This window comes from Humulus lupulus, chromosome 6 (genome assembly GCF_963169125.1).
Source record: "Humulus lupulus chromosome 6, drHumLupu1.1, whole genome shotgun sequence".
Lineage (NCBI taxonomy): Eukaryota > Viridiplantae > Streptophyta > Magnoliopsida > Rosales > Cannabaceae > Humulus > Humulus lupulus.
Genome location: NC_084798.1, coordinates 119,179,246 through 119,201,161, shown reverse-complemented (window position 1 = coordinate 119,201,161; position 21,916 = coordinate 119,179,246). Strand labels below are relative to the sequence as shown.

Sequence of the window (21,916 nt, the reverse complement as noted above, 5' to 3'; positions counted from 1 at the left end):
ATCCTTGATTTTATGAGGGTAACTGGTAATGAGAGGGTGGCTTGTGCCACCTATATGTTTCGGGAGGATGCCCGGATTTGGTGGGAGGTGATTACCCAGACCAAGAATGTTAATGCCCTGAGCTGGGAGGAGTTTCAGACCTTGTTTAATGAAAAATATTATAATGATGCTATCAGGGCGGCAAAGGCTGAGGAATTCATTAGGCTACTTCAGGGAAGTTTGTCAGTCACTGAGTATGCCTTAAAGTTTGATCGTTTGGAAAAAATTTCCATGGAACTGGTGCCCACTAAAGGGACCAGGAGAGAGAGATTCCTTCAGGGGCTACAGCCCAGATTAGCCCGTGATGTTTGTATCACCACTGTGGTTGGGGTTACTACCTATGCATAGGTGGTTGAGAAGGTACTCACAGCTGAGAGTGCAGAGAACAGGATCTAGCATGACAGTGCAGCCATAAAGGATTTTAGGAGGACAGTTCCTCCATTTGTGGGTTCTGGTAGTGGTATAGGCCCCAGTGATCAGAAGAGGAAGGTTCCTGACACCTTCCTAGTTCCAGGTCCTGAATGGCGACCCCGTGGTATTGCAATGGGTCATCCAGGGGTAGTGAAGCCTGGAAGACTCATCCTGAATGCCCTAGATGCAATAGGCGTCATTTGGGAGAGTGTAGGGCGAAGGCCTGCTATTTGTGTGGAGCGGTAGGTCATTTTAAGAAGGATTTCCATCATGCAAGAAAAGAAGAACCCAGGAAGGTGGACAGCTCGGCCCCAGCTCGAGTGTTCACGTTGACTCAAGCAGAAGCTGAGGCTTCTCCCTCAGTTGTTACAAGTCAGCTTCTTAGTGTTGGAACCCCTTATAATGTATTGATTGATTCTGGTGCTACACACTCTTTTGTTACTAGTAGTATTATTGATAGACTGTGTAGACCTTGTGATTTCTATGCTGTGGGGTTTGGTACTTTGTTACCCACTGAAGAGTTAGTGGTATCCAGGAGATGGGTCAAATCTTTGCCAGTGATAGTGGAGGGCAGAGAATTATCAGTGGACTTGATAGAGTTGGTTATGACTGACTTTGATATGATATTGGGTATGGACAGGTTGGCAAAGTATGGGGCAACCATTGATTGTAGAAGGAAGATGGTCACCTTTGAGCCTGAAGGTGAGGATCCTTTTGTGTTTGTTGGTGATGTGCATGGACCTCGCATTCCTATGATTTCTGTGTTGAGGGCCAGGGATCTATTACAAAGAGGTTGTATTGTATTCTTAGCCAGTGTGGTTGATACCACTCAGGTCATGCTAGTGAGACCAGAAGATACCAGACTTTTTTGCGAGTTTCTGGATGTGTTTCCAGAAGATTTGCTAGGGTTGCCACCGCACAGAGAAATTGAGTTCGTTATAGAACTGGCACCAGGGACGGAGCCAATTTCTAGAGTGCCTTACAGAATGGCCCCAGCTGAGCTGAAAGAATTAAAGGTACAGTTGCAAGAGCTGTTAGATTTGGGTTTTATCAGACCTAGCTTCTCACCTTAGGGTGCGACAGTTCTGTTTGTAAAGAAGAAGGATGGTTCTCTTAGAATGTGTATTGATTACAGAGAACTGAATAAGCTAACAATTAAGAACAAGTATAATTTGCCAAGGATAGATGATCTGTTTAATCAGTTGTAAGGTAGGAAGGTATTCACTAAGATCGACCTTCGTTCTGGTTATCATCAGTTGAGGGTCAAGGAAGGAGATATACCGAAGACTGCTTTTCGTACCAGGTATGGGCATTATGATTTTTTTGTCATGTCATTTGGATTGACTAATGCCCCTGCTGCTTTTATGGATCTGATGAACAGAGTGTTCAAGGATTATTTGGACCAGATTGTGATCGTCTTCATCGATGATATTCTGGTATATTCTCAGACTGAGTCAGAGCATGAACAACATCTGAGGTTGGTTCTATAGAGACTGAGGGAACACAGATTGTTTGCCAGATCAGGAGAAGTTTGTGATCTACTGCGATGCTTCTCATCAGGGTTTGGGTTGTGTTTTGATGCAATCAGAAAAGGTAATTGCTTATGCTTCTCGTCAGTTGAAGAAGTATGAAAAAAGATATCCCACTCATGATTTAGAGTTGACAGCTGTGGTTTTTGCTTTAAAGATATGGAGGCATTATCTCTATGGACATAAGTGTGAGATCTATACAAACCACAAGAGCCTGAAATACTTCTTCATCCAGAAAGACCTGAATATGAGGCAAAGGCTTTGGCTGGAGTTAGTAAAAGATTATGATTGTGAGATTCTGTATCATCCAGGAAAAGCCAACGTGGTAGTTGATGCTTTAAGCCGGAAGAGTCCGGGACAGATTCATGGTATGAGGCTGATAGCCAGAGAGTTAACAGATGATATGACCAGAGCTGGTATAGAGTTGCTGGTGGGCCAGTTGGCTAACATTACGCTACAGTCTACGTTGTTGGAGAGAATCAAGGAAGGTCAGTTGGGTGATCCACAACTGATCAAGATCAGAGAGGATGTTCTGGCTGGAGCATCCAGGGATTATACAGTGTCTGAGTTAGGCTTGTTGAGATACAAGGGGCAGATATGTGTTCCGCTAGACACTACTTTGAGGCGAGAGATTCTGGATGAATATCATACTACACCTTACTCTTTGCATCCAGGCACCACGAAGATGTGTCAGGATGTGAGATCGTTGTATTGGTGGCCGGGGATGAAGAGAGATGTAGTAGAGTATGTGGCTAAGTGCTTGACATGTCAACAGGTCAAGGCTGAGCATCAGAGGCTGGCAGGGTTATTGTAGCCTCTAGATATCTTAGAGTGGAAGTGGGAAGACATCACGATGGATTTCGTGGTGGGCTTACCCAGGACTGTTGGTCAGCATGATTCTATTTGGGTGACAGTGGATCGCTACACCAAATCATCTCACTTTCTGCCAGTGAGGACTACTTATACAGTTGACCAGTATGCCGATCTTTATGTGAGAGAGATCGTGCGTCTCCATGGAGCACCTAGGTCGATCGTGTCAGATCAGGACCCTACTTTTACTTCCAAGTTCTGGGGGAGTTTACAGAAGGCCATGGGGACATAGTTGAAGTTCAATACTGCTTATCATCCTCAGACAGATGGGCAATCTGAAAGGACGATCCAGATTCTGGAAGACATGCTGAGAGCATGTGTGCTGGACTTTGGTGGATCTTGGAGTAATTATCTGCCTTTGATAGAGTTCTCCTACAACAACAGTTATCAGTCTACCATTGGAGTTGCACCTTACGAGATGTTGTATGGTAGGAAGTGCAGATCTCCCATTCATTGGGATGAGATAGGTGAAAGGAGATACTTGGGGCCTGAGGCAATTCAGAGGACCAGTGAGGCCATTGAGAAGATTAGAGCTCGGATGCTCGCTTCTCAGAGTAGATAGAAGAGCTATGCAGATCCCAAGCGCAGGAATGTGGAGTTCCAAGTGGGAGACTATGTCTTCCTTAGAGTCTCGCCATGGAAAGGGGTGAGAAGGTTTGGGAAGAAAGGCATGCTGAGTCCTAGATTTGTAGGTCCATTTGAGATCCTGGAGAGGATTGGTCAAGTGGCTTACAGATTGGCCTTGCCTCCGGCGTTGTCAGCCATGCATAATGTATTTCATGTATCAGCTCTTCGGAGGTATGTATCTGACATGAATCATATTTTGAGTTATGAAGATCTGGAGCTTGAGCTAGATCTCTCCTTTGAGGAGCAGCCAGTTCAAATACTTGACAGAAAGGATAAAGTCCTCAAGAATAAGACGATACCTTTGGTTAAGGTATTGAGGAGGAACAGCAAGGTCGAGTAAGCGACCTGGGAGCTGGAGTCAGATATGCAAGGTCAGTATCCCGAGCTGTTCAGGTAAATTTCGAGGACGAAATTTCAGTAAGGAGGGGATATTTGTAAAGCCCTGAATCCCTAATGCGGTTTAGTGGTTGGATTAGTAGGCCGGGAGGGCCATAACTGTTTAATTATGTCATTAAATGAATATATGCATGTTTATGTGAATTATATTATAATATGATGTTATATGCATGCATGTGGGTCCACATTTGAATATTATGATGTTTTGATAATTTGGCCCGTTGAGGGCAAATTTGTGTATTTGGGTGCATAATGTGATTTGTGTATGAGATTCCATTATTATGGAGATATATTCGAGCTATTCGGCATGAGACGGTCCTATATAATGGATTAGCGGTTTTGTCATAACGGGGTCAATTATTGGGTAGTAAGAATGTTTATTTGATGATAAATTGGGAGTTATTGAGATCAGGGTGAAATTTTGGAAGTTTTGACTATAATATCCCCGGGGGTGTTTTTGGGACCCCGAGCACTAGGTTTTATTTGAGGTTACTTAAGCTTGAAGTAGCTTGTCAGATAGAACGTACGTTAGAAAACCTCTCGTTCTTCCCCGTTAGTTCATTTTCATCGTTCGAAGAGTTTTTGAAGATATCTTGAGTTCTAGGAGTTGGAATCAAGCGAGGATCGAGGCATAGCGATCCTAGGAAAGATTAGAAGCTTCTAGATCGAAGGATTTGACGAGAAACAACCCAATCGAAGGTAATCTAAGTTTAAAGTTTTGAGTTTTAGAGTTTCTAAGCTTTGGATTGGCTTTGTGAATTGTTGAGTTGTTGGTTTGATTGAACCTTGGGTTTTAATGTTTTTGGACCATTGGGAAGCTTAGGAACCTTGATTTGATGATTTGGTAATGTTTAGGCATGATTTTGGAGGCTTTGGGATGTTGGAAAATGAGTTTGGGCATGTTCTGGGTTGGGGGCCACGGCCCTATTCTTGGAGTGCCGCGGCCCTAGCTCGAAGAAGCAGGTGGGAGGATTTGTGCTTGCTAGGCGCTGCGGCCCTTACTTCTGGAGTGGCTGGGGGTCGTAGCCCTTGAGCAGGGTTGAGCTCGTTTGAGTGTTTTGGCCCTGGGAATATGGTTTTAGGCCTCGGGATCGTTCCTACTACCCGAATTAGTGGGGATTGATGTCCCGGAGGCTAGATCTTGGTTTGGGAACCCTTGATTATTATTTTATTGATGGTGTCCCATATTTGGTTATGATTAGGTGACCGCTAAAGGACTAAAAGCTAGACTGTTCTCAAGGTTCGTTCTTCTATTCATTCTAGCTCGAATCAGAGGTAAGAAAACTGCACCCCACATGTGACATGCATGGTTATTCTTGAGGCATGTTGATTGTGTAAATGTGGACATGGATTGATTATTGAATGCTTAGCAAATCTTGCTCACTTGTGCATAGTGCTGACTCATTAGTCAGAATTGGCAAAGGTGACAGTATCAACTGTGAAGCAGTGGTATTGGGCATTGGTCACACAGTGCTGACTCATAAGTCAGGTACGGCCTTAGCGTGTTCAACGCAAGCCAATAAAGATTAGATCTAATCGATATCTGCATTGGATGACTCAAAGAGCATCAATGCTGGACAGACCTCAAGTTCGATGAATATTATAAGCGCTTGTGTGACTTACCCATCAGTCACTCATCTGTTAAGTTAGAGACCTACCCATCAATCTCGCATCTGTTTAAAGCTAGTGGCTTACCCAGCAGCCACTCTTCTGTTTAAATTAGTTACTTGCTTGTCAGTCACTCAGTATGGTTTTCTAGAACCTCAAGTGATATTCACTCATCTATTTAAGAGCTTTAAGCTCAATGTGATTATAATGATAATCCTTTGATAATGTTTATATACAATACTGTGCTTTCTTGCTGGGCTTTGGCTCATGGGTGCTATGTGGTGCAGGTAAAGGGAAAGAAAAGCTCACCCAGCCTTGAGTGGAGAGCTTAGGTGGTGATGTGTACATATGCGGCCGCTTGACCACCATGGCCAAGGAGTTCTTAGAGGAACTAGGGGGGTTTACCCTATTTTTGCCGCTTAGGTCGACGGGTTTGTAATTTTGATACAATAATGACCTTTTTGAGTTGTAAATAACTTGTAAATGTTATTGTGGTCCCATGAATAGTTTTATGTATTAAATAAAACATATCCTTTCCTTTTTATTGATTTTCCACCTTAGCCTGTTAATAACACTTAGAACACGTTTTTAACCAAAGGACTCGGGTACCGGGTCAAATTTCCAGTTCACTGTTCACCGTAACGGTTCTGGGGTAACCAGGGCGTTACAACAGTTTTACCATTGTATCAACTCTTACCTTGATATGGTGTTGATAGAGCCATCATGGGGACCTATGGACCTATAATATCAAGCTCCAATAAATATTAGATTATTAATCAAAGCTCTTTGATTAAATAATCATATTTATTACTCTCATGATTACTCCACTATAAATATGATATTGAACTCTTGATAATTATAGACATATATTTATAGAGTACTTTATTAAAGAATAAAGTGTCCATTGATATTATCATTACTGTTGTATCCTAAAATTAGCACGAGCTCAATTACTCAGCTCGGGTACAGCTGGTAGATGAAAGTATGGAAAAATAGCCAAGTAAAATATCTGGCTAACAGTGATGTGAACAGCCCGAGTTTGGGGGTTCGACAGCATGATACATCCAACTTTGGGCGCTCTGAGCTTTCTACAAGCTGGGGTTCAGATAGTCATTAAACGCAAACTCGTGTGAGACATTCAGCTCGTGAGAACCTGGACGGAATGCATACTGAAGGATCCCAAGAGACTCGGAGACTCTTTATGTGCTCATTAATGCCCAGGTTGTATCACATATCTATCATTTATTATCCAAGATAGCAGGAGTATGTTTATTCAGTTATCAAATCATATCCCCATGTAAATGGAAATAATCTGTATTAATTATATACCTTATTTATCCACGTGGTTTATTCACGTGGTTACCTAAAACAGTCCATGGAATTCCCCTATAAATACTAGGAATATTAGACAGGAAAAGGGAGAGGACTATTTTTGTATTACCAAAACTCTGCAGAAATTGAGAAAGAAAAGTAATAATATTGACTCGTGGACTAGGTGGATTTTAACCACTGAACCACTTAAAAGTTGTGCATGTTCGAGAGCGTATTTACTATTTTATTATGGTTTATAATCTAGCACTAATCTACCTGTTTAGTTTTCTTAATACATTGTTGGTGAAAAATTGTGTCAACAGTTTGGTGCTTTCATTGATAGGAAATTAGTGCTTCACAAATTTCAGTCAACTTTCATCATGGTGCTCACTCGATTGATGCATGATAATGAGATGGAATAGAATGGTGGGCAAGAGGCCCATCATACAATTGTTCCCAATGAAAGGGGCCCGGATGTTCAGCAACTTCCGGGAAAACAACCAGTGGGTGAGGACGACGCTGGGAGTTCAGCGTCACTACCATTAAATCCTAATCCAAGATACTTGACTACCGTCGAGATGGAAAACGCCAAGTTAAGGAGCCATCTTGTTTGGGAAAACAGGCAGATTGAGGAGGACTTGGCTCGGTTACCCCCTCTTGCAACAAACGTTAATGTCAGAAAGAGGCAAAGTGGGTCTCATAAGTCCCACGGGAATAACCGGTCTAAAATGAGTCGTTCTGTCAAAACCTCCACTCCAAGTTCCGCGCCTTCAGGGCGAAACCACCAGAGTGCTCAGCCCACTGATCATCATAGGGGTCATCATCAGCATGTCAGCCAGTCAGTCAGGACTGCAACCCCAAGCTCTGTGCCTTCTTCACAGATTCCCAGAAATTCCCATAACAACCTGCGGGGAGGGGCTGGGACAAGATCACGAAGGAAAAATGCTCCAGGAAATCCCTCTGTGCCATGGTCAGAGCCTCCACGACCTGAGCCTGAGAGGTGGATAGGGCAGCCTTCGCAGACCGCTCGCCCTCCTGAGAAGAAATAAGAGCAGCTTTGGCAGCCTACTCGTTCTCTTGAGCAACACTCACAGTGGCTTTGGAAGCCTGCTCATTCTCTTGAGCAAAATTTAGGGTCGCTCGAAGTTCCTCGTTCCTAACTTTAACATGAGCTATGTTTCGATATTGGGCCAAGACAGACTGGAGAATAATGAAGCAAGTCAAGAAAAAAAAAATATTGAAGCAAGGAAAGGTTAGGAGGGTGAAAGGGACTCACGGTAAGGTTCATCCCCATAGCAGATTTGAGGACATCTTTAGGGCTGCGCTCCTCTATGGTCCTTAAATCCCTAACAATGTCCTTGTAAGCATGGCCCACCATGTGGCTTGTTGTCTCATACACGATGCCCCAAAAAGCCTCGGGAATCTTGTCCAGTTCGTGTGGCTCAACCGGGATCCAGACAATGGGAATCTCGCTTTGAATGGGGGCCTCGTTTTGAATCACTTGAGAGGATTTGAGGAAGGCACATGTCGAGGAGGAAGAGGGGGAGCTTGGCGAACAGTAAACGTTATTACTGGAGCTGAGGGGAGCTCTCTTTATGGCTGCTCCCGAGCAGTGCTAGCACCCTTATCCTTAAACAAGGATTTAGTGATACCCCCGTCTTCGGAGTTTCTTTCTTTGTCTCCCTAGGCCTTTTCACCACAGGACCAGTTTCGGTCCCACCGATCTTAACGGCACCCCTCAAATCTGGAGCTCCTGGCAATTCCATCTCTTCACCTAAAAAAATAGCGAACAAAAGATTCATTTCACAGGAGTAATGCTTTGAAAATATTATAAATACAAGAAAAAGAGCAAGAACCCTGCCCTCCGGGCTAGGGGAGGAATCTATTACAATTAGCTCGGGGGTATTGACCATGCTAGGAATAACCTCTAACTCTGGGATTAACGGAGGAAGGGGGAGTCTAAAGATATGACCTCTTATATCCTAGGGGGTTCAAGTCCTTCCTTGAAGCTGGACTCATCTATGTACTGCCTAAAACCAGGGGCATACGCGCCCTGGAGCAGGGAAGGCCAAGACCTACGGTTTGTCCCATACTCCTAAAAAATGGTGGATCTAAAATGTAAAGTGTTGTCAACTATGATGGTTCCTTTGGGGTAGCTATGGTCATAGCGTACCACCAAATGATCCACGCACTGAAGGAGGGTTATGTTGAGGTCCGGATCAGTAGGGTGGCTGCTAACGAGCTGGTTAGGGTTAAATCGAATTAGCCTATAACTAGAAGTAGCCCGATCTAACTCTCTGAAAGGGTATGGAATACCTTGGCCAGAGGGGGCGGCTGCTGCCCCGGACGCATTTCGCTCAATATCGGGCCCCTAATTGCCTTCAAGAGCTCACCTTTTTCGTACAAGCGGTGCCACATTTTCTTCCTCCTTGGCGTCCTCGTTGGCTGGCAAGGCCTCTTGAGAAGGGGGGAGCTCGGGGATGACTAGAAGAGGAGCTCGGGTCCTCAGAGCTAACGTTTGGCCCTTTCTGATCAGTTTGCAAGCCACCATGGTTGCGTTGTTCACAATCAGATGATAGTCTTTCTCCCTGAGAGGAAGACTAGACAGGGTCTCGTACTGACCTCCAAGGGTCTCAGATCGCCCTGTCCTCGAGAATATAGCTGCACAAAGAGCGAACTTAGTCAGAATCTATAAAAAATATATATCTTTTATACAATGCAAAAGTCATAAAAGTTCACTGAATTCATAAAGATAGAAGACTTATGAGGATGATTGAAGTGTCGATAATCGCAGTTCTTGAAGCCATTTGACATAAAGAATAAATCCTTATAGTCATTTGGGTGGCTAGGAAGGTCGATGACAGAGGCGGAGTTTGGGAAACGAATGAGGTAATAAAATTTGTCACCTCGCCCTTTCTGCTCCTTGAGGCAGAAGAAGTACATGATGTCTGCTGGAGTGGGGACCTCCCACTCGTGCCTCAGAAACAAATATTTTAACCCCACCAAAAGCTTGTATGAGTTTGGGGGGAGCTGGAAAGGAGCCAATTTGACGTAGTTCAGAATGTCTACGAAATACTGGTCTAGTGGGAGGAAGGCACCGGCCTTCAGGTGCTCATCACTCCAAGCCCCATAGTCGTCTTGGAGAAGGGCGCAACTCTGTTCTCCCTCAAGCACAGGTCAGGTGACAAGACCGTCAGCTCCCATATCGATCCTGTGACTCAGCAAGATCTTGTTCACTTTCCCTTGAGTTGTTATTTGAGAGACTATATGTTCGGCCTCAAAGAATGCATTAAGGTCGACTACAATCTCTCTCTCCACCACAAGACCAAAGTGAGGGATGGGAGAATCAGAGGCGGTCTACTTGGCATTATTTTTGTTTTGAGTAGAGGAGCTTGCGGCATTCTTCTTTTTAGGTGCCATGATTCAAATCGCCTGACGACAGAGCGGCCTATTAGTAGGTGACCTAAGATGGTTTTTAGCTACGGTTATAGAGGTACAGAAGATCAAAGATTTAATTGGTTTACTTTTGAGATTTTAAAGTTTATACAAGTTAAGCTTCGCCCTAGCCTCAACGCGTGGTCCCACGCGCCTCGATTTCTTAAAATTCCCAGATACTTCGGGATTCGCGTGCCAGATCTGCCAGGCCCACTACTTTCCTTTTTAAAGTGGTTTAATGCAAAACTGTCTAAGGAATCGTAACATTTAAGCTACCTAGGATTAAACCTAAAGCCCCTTCGACTTGTACACCACAAACAGGTATACAGACCGATTCACCAATAGAATTTTCTCAGAAAAATCCAGAAAATATGCCTAGTTTTGAGAATACCTTACTTCTAAATGAATCTAATTTCATTTATATAGCCTAAACCAAATCCTATTTCCCATTTACACTTAGATGTAACCTAGACGGTATTGTATTTTTGAAGTAAAACTCACTGGAAAATAAAGAATCGATAAAAACAAACCAGGTGAAGAAATACTTATAGATTATATGCTCATTCAAGGAAGATATCAATACGTCCACAGAAAATTTATTTGAAAGCTTCTGAAAGTCTGAAAGCCGATGGAGGGTTTTTGAGAGATTCTGGAGAAGAAAAGGTAAACTTGGGCTTTTGAAAAGGAAATTTTTTTAATGCAAAGGTGGTGAAGTTTCAGGACTGATTATCTTATTTATATGTAAACTACGGAAGCTAATCTGGGCCATCTGATTGGGTTAGTTCGAGATCCAAAGGCCAAGATTAAATGAACCATATAGAGGCAAAAAGTTGACAGGTCATGTAACGACCCAAATTCACTAATAAGGCTTAAGGGCCTTGATTAGTGTGTCAGGAGGGCATTACTGGAATAATTGTGATTTAATGAGTAATTATATGTTTAATGATGCTTATATGCTAATTGATTATATTATGTGGTATATGCGAGAACCACATTATGATGTGGATAAATCTGCAGCCGGCGACTCGAGGCGATCCTAGGGCTAGATAGCGGGAAAAGTCACAACGGGGTATTATAATTGACTTTGGGCAAGTCAGGGATATTTTAGGTATCAGGTAGTGATTTAGACTATCGGGTGCTTAAAATAAATAATTGGAGATATATTTGAGGTTAGGGTGTCTAGGCGGGAATATTGGGGGATTTTACCATTTCGGCCTCGGGGACGGTTCCGGTACCCCGAGCCTCGGGATTAACTTAATGGATAAGTTAGACTTAAGGAAGCCTTTAGAAGAAAAACACAAACCGACTAAGCATTTTCTCTCAGCTCACTTACACGCTCAAAGGAAACCAAGGAGAGAAAAACACAGAAAACTTAAGGGAGAAGCAAGTTGGAATTCTGAGATTTGTAGAGTGGATTTGGGGGTCTAGCTCAGGGGTTTAATCAAGGAACTGGAGCAAGATTTAAGGTAAGCATCTAACTCTGTTTTCTGTGGTTGAATTATGAGTTTTAGCTGGGTTTTAGTTAAGTGCTGAAGCAAGTTTAGTTGTGATGTTCTAAGGAAGAATTAAGAAGGGAACTTGGGGACCTAGCTTGGCCACAGCTTGGTGAAGTGATTCTACAGCAAAGGTGAGTTCTAACTCCAATTTTAGAGGTTCTAGATTGTGTTTGAGTGGCTGGTTTGGGTGTTTGTAGCACTTGGGTTTCAGAAATGGAAAGGAGAGGATTAGAGTGTGATAGACTGTGTTTTCTTGGGAATTATGTTGCTTAGATCATGTTAAGGAAGTTGGGAGTTAATTAGTTTTGAGTTGGGGGCTTTGGGATATCTTAAGGTGAGGTTTAGAGATTGAAAATGGTGGTTTTTTCTGGGTTCGAAGGGTCGGGCCACGGCATGGTTCTTGGTGAGCAGCGGCCCTTCAAGGTTGTTACATGCTGAGGAAGGAGGGCGGGCCGCGGCATGGTCCAAGCAATGCCGTGGCCCTTACCTGTTTTTGTGCCTTGGATGGCTCTGTTTGGGGGCCATGCCGGGCATGGGTGGCCTATGCCGCGGCGCTTAAGGGATTTTGGGATTTTAAGATTTTAGGCTTGGGAATTTAACCTAGGGTGCTCGGGGTTGAGTCTTTTACCATATTTGGTGAAGTTCAATGTTCCGAGTACTAGAACTTGGCTTGGAAGCTCATTTAAGGTTGTTAATGGTGTCTTTCTTCATGGTTGTGACTAGGTGTTAAGCTAGGGCTCGAGGATCGGATCGCGCTCAAGGAGTATCGCCCGTAACTAACTCATCTGAAAGCTAAAGGTAAGAAAACTGCACCTGGTTGATTATATGAGACGGGACTAAGGGCTCCCTATTGTAAAAGCTTGAAAGGATGGTATTATGCCATGCAAGCCATTTAGTGAACCAACGGCCTAAGGGTGCCAAGGGTCTCACTAGCGCACAGGGCGCGGCTCGGCCACTGGTAGCCGAGGACAGCTTATTATGCACTGAGCTTGGTTTAAGCGGGCCAGAGTCAGTGGGTTAAACAGAGGGCGCGGCCTAAGTCGTCGGCTCTAATTATTATGTGATATGAGCAGTATATGTGGTAGAATATATCTTGTATTGGATTGTATATGCTGATTATCTGTTGTGGACTATCTAGTGAGTATACATGCATATAGAGCTATTTGTCTATTATTATTGTTTGAGTTATTTGTGATGTTTTCTTGCTGGGCCTTGGCTCACGGGTGCTACGCGGTGTAGGTAAAGGCAAGGGCAAGTTAGATCAGCCCTGACTGGAGAGCTCGGCGAGCGGAATGTACATAGGCAGGTGCTCGGCCGCCACGGTTGAGGTCTAGGCAAGGACATGGAACCTAAAGACTGTCTGTTTTGCCTTAGTATGGCTAGTGGATACTTATGTACTTTTGGAAGTCTGTAAACTTATTTTAACTTTGTGTTTATGGGATCCCTTGTTTATTACAGTTTAAATATATGAAATGAGTCTTTTGAGACCGAAACCTTTTTAACCATAGATCTTACATGTCTAGTGACACGTTTTCAAATCGATGACTTGACTAGCGAGTCCTGCACCTTTATAAGTACACAGTGTAGCGGTCTTAGCTATCCAGGGCGTTACAACTTGGTATCAGAGCGTCCTAGGTTTACGGGTTCCTGAAGACAGCCTGGATATGTACATTCGCTGCTGGAGACAAGCTCAAGTTGGGGTTTGGTAATGTGTATATGTGTGCTTATGTGCTTATGTACCTGAGATGAGTTATGCATGATGTTATTGACTGAATTGCTAGGAAGCATGAGATACTGATAGGGCCTGGCCCTTGACTGCTGTGTGATGGTATTGAGGCATCTTTATCAACATTATCGTGCATGTAAATGAGTATATGATGATTAATTGTTTATGGTGTATGGATGCTTATATGTGTTGGTTGTCTATGAATGGTTATGTTCTATTGTTGAGTTTTGGGGAAACTTTTACCCTGTCATTGTGGTTTGACCGCTGAGTCGATATTTGCAGATTGACTTGGATAGTTATGCGTCCAAGGAAATCTTCACGACTAGCCGACACTGGGTCCGGGACCAGGGGCAATGACCAGGGCCAGACACCTCCGCCAGTCCCTGAGAACTGGCAACAGTTAATGGCTGAGATGCAGGCTCGATTACAGAGTCAGGATGAGTTGATTCGTATTTTGCAGCAGCAGGCTCCATCAGGGAGTGCTGCCCCTTCTTTACCACCTGCAGTGGTACCAGCTATGCAGCCTGGGGAGGTTGTTAACAGGTTAGAGTCGTTATATGAGCGGTTCAGGAAGCAGCAACCCCCAGTCTTTGAGGGAGGACCAGATCCGTTGAAAGTTGAGCAGTGGCTAGCTATGATCACAGTGATTCTGGATTTCATGAGGATTGAAGGACAGGATAGAGTGGCCTGTGCCACTTATATGTTGAGGGAGGGTGCCCGTATTTGGTGGGAAGTGGCATCGCAGACCAGAGAGGTTGCCACACTGACTTGGGAAGGTTTCAAGGATTTGTTTAGCCAGAAGTATTACAATGTTACTGTTAGGGCAGCAAAGGTTAATGAGTTTGTAAGTCTGGTACAGGGAAGTATGACTGTTACAGAGTATGCCCTGAAGTTTGATAGGCTTGCGAAATTTGCACCAGATCTTGTGCCTACTGATGCTGCTAAGCAAGATCGTTTTATTAGGGAGCTTAATGCTATGATAGCCCGGGATGTTAGGATTACCACGGTACCTGGAGGAATAACTTATGCCCAGGCCGTTGAGAGGGCTCTTACCGCTGAGGAAGCGGAGAAAAAAATATGGAAGGAGAGCGCAGTGAGGCGTGAGGGTCGCAGGGCGGTGCCTCCTTATTCCGGGACAGGTAGGGGCGGAGGCCCCAGTGACTTCAAGAGGAAGACTCCTGACACGTCGGCCGCTCCTAGTCTTGATAGGAGGGGTCGGGGTGGTCAGGGTGGCCGTCAGGGTGGCAGTGAGGCATGGAGGACCTATCCAGAGTGCCCGAGGTGTAGAAGACGCCATTTGGGCGAGTGCAAGGCCAAGGCATGTTTTGTTTGTGGGGTAGTGGGGCATCTCAGGAAAGACTGCCCAACGGTGAAGAAAAGGGAAGCAGGAAAGGTGGATAGCTTGACCCCAGCTCGAGTATTCACCTTGACTCAGGCGGAGGCTGAGGCTAGTCCCTCAGTAGTGACAGGTCAGCTTTCTAGTGCTGGCTTTCCTTTTACAGTATTGATTGATTCTGGTGCTACACATTCTTTTGTTTCTAGTAGAGTAATTGATAGACTATGTAGACCTAGTGAGTATTGGACTGCGGGGTTTGGGACTTTGTTGCCTACAGGGGAACTGGTAGTCTCTAGGAGGTGGATTAGGGCACTGCCATTGATGGTTGATGGTAGAGAGCTTTCGGTGGATTTGATTGAATTATATTTGGGAGATTTCGATATGATTCTAGGAATGTATTGGTTGGCTAGGTATGGGGCTACGATTGATTGTAGGAAGAAGATGGTTACTTTTGAGCCAGAGGGCGAGGACCCTTTTGTCTTTGTGGGTGCAGTGTCTGGACCCCGTGTACCTATGATTTCAGCATTGAGAGCCAGAGACTTGTTGCAGGGAGGATGCATAGGTTTTCTGGCTAGTGTAGTGGATACCGCTAGGGTCATGCCGGCAGGGCCGGGAGAGACTAGATTGGTGTGTGAGTTTTTGGATGTCTTCCCTGAGGATCTGCCAGGGTTGCCGCCGCGTAGGGAGATTCAGTTTGAGATTGAGTTAGCACCAGGGACAGAACCAGTGTCTAGGGCACCGTACAGAATGGCACCAGCAGAACTGAAAGAGTTGAAGATACAGTTGCAAGAACTTCTGGATTTAGGGTTTATCAGGCCTAGCTATTCTCCGTGGGGCGCTCCAGTGTTGTTCGTTAAAAAGAAGGACGGGACTCTGAGGATGTGTATCGATTACAGAGAATTGAACAAGTTGACCATAAAGAATAAGTATCCTCTGCCAAGGATTGATGACTTGTTTGATCAGCTGCAAGGTAAGACGGTGTTCTCAAAGATTGATCTTCGATCTGGTTATCACCAGTTGAGGATCAAGGATGAGGATATACCAAAGACAGCTTTCCGGACACGATATGGGCATTATGAGTTCCTGGTCATGTCTTTTGGTCTGACCAATGCCCCAGCGGCTTTCATGGACTTAATGAACAGAGTGTTCAAGGATTTCTTGGATCAGTTCGTCATTGTCTTCATTGACGACATTTTGGTATACTCCAGTTCAGAGGCAGAGCATGAGCAGCACCTCTAGCAGGTTTTACAGAGGTTAAGGGAGCATCAGTTGTACGCTAAGTTTAAGAAGTGTGAGTTCTGGCTACCAGAGGTGACCTTCCTTGGACATATAGTTGGGGCAGAAGGGATTAAGGTGGATCCATCCAAGGTGGAGGCAGTTAGGGATTGGCCGAGGCCGAGGAATGCCTCGGAGGTGCGAAGTTTCCTTGGGTTGGCTGGTTACTACAGGCGATTTGTAGAGGGGTTCTCGAAGATCTCTTCACCAATGACAGAGTTAACAAGAAAGAATCAGAAGTTTGTCTGGTCAGAGAAGTGTGAGAACAGCTTTCAGGAGTTGAAACGACGGCTTATTTCTACACCAGTGTTGAGTCTTCCTTCGGAGGAAGGGAAGTTCGTGGTCTACTATGACGCATCGAGGTTGGGTTTAGGCTGTGTGCTGATGCAGAATGAGAAAGTTATAGCCTATGCGTCTCGACAGCTGAAGGAGTATGAGCAGAGGTATCCGACTCATGATTTGGAGTTAGCAGCAGTTGTGTTTGCACTGAAGGTGTGGCGTCATTATCTGTATGGAGAGAAGTGCGAGATCTACACTGATCATAAGAGTCTGAAATATTTCTTCACGCAGAAGGATCTGAACATGAGACAGAGATGTTGGTTAGTATTGGTTAAGGACTATGATTGTGATATCCTTTATCACCCTGGGAAAGCCAACGTGGTGGCAGATGCGTTGAGTCGGAGGGGCCCAGGACAGTTGTATAGTTCTACTCAGATCTCGAGAGAATTGGCTGATGAGATGGTTGGGGCAAAGAAAGAATTGGTGGTGGGCCGATTAGCCAATATCACTTTGCAGTCGACCCTGTTGGAGCGGATCAAGGAGGGTCAGTTCACTGATGTGCAGTTGCAGGATAGTAGGCAGTATGCCTTAGCGGGGACAGCTAAGGATTATTCAGTTTTGGAGACAGGTTTGCTTCGGTATTAGGGACGGATTTGTGTTCCGGCAGATGAGGGAATTAGGCGTGAGATATTGGATGAATCCCACACTACGCCATACTCACTTCATCCGGGTACCACGAAGATGTATCAGGATCTACGGACGTTATACTGGTGGCCCGGGATGAAGATGGATGTAGTTGAGTACGTATCTAGATGTTTAACCTGTCAGCAGGTTAAGGCTGAGCATCAGCGACCAGCAGGGTTGCTTCAGCCTTTGGGTATTCCGGAGTGGAAGTGGGAGGACATTACGATGGATTTCGTTGGTGGATTACCCAGGACAGTTGGACTTCATGACTCGGTGTGGGTGATAGTGGACAGGTACACCAAGTCAGCTCATTTTCTACCAGTGAGGTCGACCTATACGGTGGAACAGTATGCAGAGTTGTATGTGAGGGAGATAGTTCGTCTCCATGGGGTTCCAAAGTCTATTGTGTCTGACCGAGACCCTATCTTTACCTCCAATTTTTGGGGAGCTTTGCAGAGAGCCATGGGGACTCAGCTGAAGTTTAGCACATCTTTTCATCCTCAGACTGATGGGCAGTCTGAGAGGACGATTCAGGTGTTGGAGGATATGCTTAGGGCATGTGTGATTGACTTTGAGGGTTCGTGGAGTAAGTATCTTCCATTGGTTGAGTTTTCATATAACAACAGTTACTAGTCCACGATTGGAGTGGCTCCTTATGAGATGTTATATGGAAGGAAGTGCAGGTCACCTATTCACTGGGATGAGATGGGTGAGAGAAGATATTTGGGCCCAGATATGGTTCAGAAGACTAATGAGGCCATTGAAAAGATTCGAGCTAGAATGCTTGCCTCACAGAGCAGACAGAAAAGCTACGCTGATCCTAAGCGTAGGAACGTGGAGTTCCAGGTTGGGAACCACGTGTTTCTGCGAGTTTCACCGTTGAGGGGTGTGAGGAGGTTTGGAGTGAAGGGCAAGCTGAGCCCTCGGTTTGTTGGACCCTTTGAGATTTTAGAGAGGGTTGGGCAGGTGGCTTACAGGCTGGCTTTGCCACCGTCCTTATCAGGAGTTCATAATGTGTTCCACGTCTCTATGTTGCGGAAGTATGTCTCTGATACTACACATGTGTTGAGGCATGAGGACTTGGAGCTACAGGCAGATTTATCCTATGAGGAGAGACCAGTTCGGGTTTTAGATCGGAAGGATAAAGTTCTGCGAAATAAGACAATTCTGTTAGTGAAAGTATTATGGAGGAATAGCAAGGTCGAAGAGGCGACCTGGATGGCTCTGTTTGGGGGCCATGCTGCGGTATGGGTGGCCTATGCCGCGGCGCTTAAGGGATTTTGGGATTTTAAGATTTTAGGCTTGGGAATTTAACCTAGGGTGCTCGGGGTTGAGTCTTTTACCATATTTAGTGAAGTTCAATGTTCCGAGTACTAGAACTTGGCTTGGAAGCTCATTTAAGGTTGTTAATGGTGTCTTTCTTCATGGTTGTGACTAGGTGTTAAGCTAGGGCTCGAGGATCGGATCGCACTCAAGGAGTATCGCCCGTAACTAACTCATCTGAAAGCTAAAGGTAAGAAAACTGCACCTGGTTGATTATATGAGACGGGACTAAGGGCTCCCTATTGTAAAAGCTTGAAAGGATGGTATTATGCCATGCAAGCCATTTAGTGAACCAACGGTCTAAGGGTGACAAGGGTCTCACTAGCGCACAGGGCGCGGCTCGGCCACTGGTAGCCGAGGACAGCTTATTATGCACTGAGCTTGGTTTAAGCGGGCCAGAGTCAGTGGGTTAAACAGAGGGCGCGGCCTAAGTCGTCGGCTCTAATTATTATGTGATATGAGCAGTATATGTGGTAGAATGTATCTTGTATTGGATTGTATATGCTGATTATCTTGTATTGGAGTGAGTATACATGCATATAGAACTATTTGTCTGTTATTATTGTTTGAGTTATCTGTGATGTTTTCTTGCTGGGCCTTGGCTCACGGGTGCTACGTGGTGCAGGTAAAGGCAAGGGCAAGTTAGATCAGCCCTGACTGGAGAGCTCGGCGAGCAGAATGTACATAGCCAGGTGCTCGACCGCCACGGTTGAGGTCTAGGCAAGGACATGGAACCTAAAGACTATCTGTTTTGCCTTAGTATGGCTAGTGGATACTTATGTACTTTTGGAAGTCTGTAAACTTATTTTAACTTTGTGTTTATGGGATCCCTTGTTTATTACAGTTTAAATATATGAAATGAGTCTTTTGAGACCGAAACCTTTTTAACCATAGATCTTACATGTCTAGTGACACGTTTTCAAATCAATGACTTGACTAGCGAGTCCTGCACCTTTATAAGTACAGAGTGTAGCGGTCTTGGCTATCCAGGGCGTTACAGGTCAGTTGTCTCAGTCCTCGAAACCCGAACGGATGCCAGTTGCAGAAAGCCATGTATCCAGTACTTGATTAGTGGGCAGGAACGATTTTTTTATGGCAGAAGTCTAAAATCCCCTACTATGTGTGTCAGAGAGTGACAACATCAAGCACGAGTAGGTGCTTGGGGACAAATGTTGTACCCTAAAATTAGCACGAGTTCAATTACTCAGCTCGGGTACAGCTAGCAGATGAAAGTATGGAAAAATAGCCAAGTAAAATATCTGGCTAGTAGTGATATGAACAGTCCAAGTTTGGGGGTTCAACAGTACGATACATCCAACTTTGGGCGCTCTGAGCTTACTACGGTCTAGGGTTCAGATAGTCGTTAAACGCGAACTCGGGTGAGACATTCAGCTCGTGAGAACCTGGACGGAACGCATACTGAAGTATCCCAAGAGACTCAGAGACTCTTTATGCGCTCAGTAATTCCCATGTTGTATCACATATCTATCATTTATTATCCGAGATAGCAAGAGTATGTTTATTCTGTTATCAAATCATATCCCAATGTAAATGGGAATAATCTATATTAATTATATACCTTATTTATCCACGCGGTTACCCAAACCTATCCATGGAATCCCCCTATGAATCCTAGGAATATTGGACAAGAAAAGGGAGAGGACTACTTTTGTATTACCAAAACTCTGCAGAAATTGAGAGAGAAAAGTAATAATATTGACTCGTGGACTAGGTGGATTCAACCACTGAACCACATAAAAGTTGTGCGTGTTCGAGAGAGTATTTACTATTTCAATACAGTTTATAATCTAGCACTAATCTACCTGTTTAATTAAATATAATTGAAATTAATTATAGGTAATTATTTTCATTCTTAGTTTTCAAATTTGTCAAGATTTTTCATAATTAGTTATTTTTTTTAATCATCAAACTTATTTTTTCTTCTTTCAAATTAATGTTAAATTTATTCATTATTTGTTAAGTTTATTATTACTTTGTTATATTTCTAATTATTTTGGATAATATTTTTTTCTAATTTGTGTTTAAGAAGGATTTTTCTCATTTCTAAATTTAATTAATATCACCAAATTCAATTTAATTTTAATTAAATATTATATTTATTTATCATTTTATATTTTTTAAAGCTTCCTTTATTTCTTAATATATTTCCTAATTTAATTAAATAATAATGATAAACTCAAAATTAAATAATTATTTATCATCAATTAATTTTATAATGATTTATCCTAATACTACTAAAAATTTTCCTAATTAACTCTACTAAAATTTCGGCAACATAACGGTTATATTCTTACCTATCCTAAAAATTTAAAACCATGCAAATAACACTCAGAAACTTCCCAGAGCATTCACAATATACATATTATTAATAAAATTCAAACACTAACACATTATACAATTTTAGACACACATTCACAATATGTTATTCTACACACATATAAATATCACTAAACACATTTTACTTTCTACACACATTCACATATTAATTAAATTAATTAAAACGAACTAATCAAAAATTAAATATCTTGATGCCACAAAATTAGAAATAATATAGCTACCAAATTTCCAAGAGATACTCCTTCAATTTCTACACAAACATAATATACATTGTTATAAAAGAATTTAAATAAATAAAAAACTAAAAATGTATATAAATATATATACACTCAGCACACACATAATATATATTTATATATAAAAAATTATATATATATATATATCTTCGGTACACATATTACAAATACATATATTATAAATATATATATACAGGCACACATATATATATATCTATATAAATATATACATATAAACTGATAAAAAATATAAATATGTATAAACTACACGTTATATATATTTATAAAAAAATAAATAAACGATATATATAAATACATATATACATATATATATGGAAGACTTCTCAAAGGTTATTACCCATCGATGGTTACCATAAATCACTAAACAAGTTTTTGATGAGTAATTATTATAATGATGATGAAAATAAATAAATAAAATATATAAAATCAATAATTTCAATTTTTTTAGAATAATTAGGCAATAAATATTAATTGGAAAGATAATTGTTACATTAATTATTCCTATTATATATATATATATAACAAGAACAAAAAAAAGATACATTATATGTATATATTTATTTTTAAAATATAAATAAATAAAAATCTAAAAAATATATAAATATATATATACACATACACGGCTAACACATTATATATATTTATAAAATAAACTAAATATATATATAAATACAAATACGCACCACACACGGGCACACTTCTACATTATATGTATATATATTTATAAAAAATATATATAAATAAACAAAAAAACTAAAAATATATAAATATATATACACAACAGATTATATATATTTATAAAAAAAATTAAAAAAAAAACTAAATATGTATATATACCTCAATATCCAGTGGGTGGGAGGATCTAAGGAGGCGTCAGCGATGGGGCGGATCTGAGGTGGCGGCGGTGCTTCGGTGGTGGTGGTCCGAATGGGTGAGAGAAAGGAAGGGAGAGAGAG

General features: G+C 42.6%; 1 long non-coding RNA gene across 1 annotated transcript; it reads left to right on the top strand.

Moving 5' to 3' along the window:
- Positions 1–12,277: 12,277 nt before the first annotated feature.
- Positions 12,278–19,224, top strand: LOC133784174 (uncharacterized). The gene is made up of 3 exons (XR_009871179.1): positions 12,278–12,859; positions 12,962–13,550; positions 18,971–19,224. It is a non-coding gene; the product is annotated as an uncharacterized LOC133784174 (long non-coding RNA).
- The last annotated feature ends 2,692 nt before the right edge of the window (positions 19,225–21,916 follow it).